This window comes from Bison bison, unplaced genomic scaffold, assembly GCF_000754665.1.
Source record: "Bison bison bison isolate TAMUID 2011002044 unplaced genomic scaffold, Bison_UMD1.0 scf7180017863066, whole genome shotgun sequence".
Classification (NCBI taxonomy): Eukaryota; Metazoa; Chordata; class Mammalia; order Artiodactyla; family Bovidae; genus Bison; species Bison bison.
The window spans coordinates 10,370-11,941 of NW_011493638.1; positions in this window are offsets into that span (position 1 = coordinate 10,370).

Genomic DNA, 1,572 nt, shown 5'->3' on the forward strand with positions numbered 1-1,572 from the left:
TTATTAATGTTTCCTTTTTTCCTACTTCCCTTGCCTGCACATTTTAGGCAACAATGCTATGTTAAACCAGGTGTTCCTATTCTAATGTATAATCTCCCTCTCCCATTTGCCCCAAAACACGTCCAAAATTAACCCCAACCTCCGATTTCAGGTAAAGCTCAGTGCTCACATAACACTTGCTTGAATCTTTTGACCTTGGCATCAGTGAAATTTCCAGTATTGCCTAAGGAAATTCTTCCAAACTCTCCCACTCCAAACTTTTCACATTTCTTCCTGTCTAGCATACTTCCTGTCTAGCACACCCTGTGTGCTGTATAAGTGTTTCTGCCTTTTGTACTATCCTACATAATTACCATGTCTTACATAGCAGATCCTCCATAGACAGTAAGTGTATGTTTACTAAGTGTAGTAATCAATGAGTGAACAATTATTTCTTGTCCCAAAACTCCTGGGAGTAGAGGACAATCTGAAAAATATGCTATTGCATAGTGTTTCTTTGGTGTTAGTGCTACAATATACAATGAGGAAGCACACAGGAAAGTAATTCACTGATTAGATATTTGCTTTCTGATTATAGATAGTACTTTAAAAAATTTTAACTATTTAATATGGAGTATATCCAATTAAAACAGTTGTGATAGTTTCAAGTGCACAGCAAAGTGACTAAACCATTTATATACATGTTTCCATTCTTTCCCAAACTCCCTCGCATCCAGGCTGGCACATATCATTGATTGACTGTCCTGTGCTATTCAGTAAGACCTTGTTGGTTATCCATTTTAAAGATAGCAGTGTGTACTTGTCCATCCCAAACTTCCTAACTAACTATCCCTTGTGAAATTATTTTTGTCATATGTAAAATTGGAAGGATGTCAGGAACCTTCTAACTTGCATGCATTTCTTTAAATCTATATCATGCTCCTGTTGATTAAATTTAGACTTGACTACCTGAAACAGAACATGTTGCTTCCTTCTATAAAATGTGCATTCAGAATAATTTTATCTTACTGCCAGGTTATAGGCAGTGCATTAAAGTTTACTGTTTCACCACTGTATTTTGAACTGTCTGAAGGCAAATGAGCTTTTAAATATTTATTTGTTTCTTCTCATGTTTTTATACATAAGTAGCCAGTGAGAATCCTTTACACCCCAACACTATGTTTAATAACCACAGGGTCACATCCCAGAATCAGAGACATCTCAGGAAAATCTTAGCAAGTTTCCTTTCACACTCCTGAGCACAGAAAAGTCATCATAAGAATTAGACATTTTCAAAAGATTTTAAAGAGGGTAAGAGAGACTGTGTGTTTCACAATTTGGAATGAGAAAGCAAAGTACCCTTCTTCCTTCTAAATGTTCATAAAAAAATGAAAGAATATCTGAGGAACTTACTGTACTCTCTTTTGTTCCTTCACCTTTGGAACTGGCCAATGAATCTAGATAAAAAGTTGGGACTGAAAATCCCAATGCTGGAGAATTCAAGAGAACATCACTGGGGTGGGATTTGGATCAAGTTCAAACAGTTGCTGTATTGTTGGTGTTGGTTTCTCTGTTAGGAGTGAGGGAGTCAAA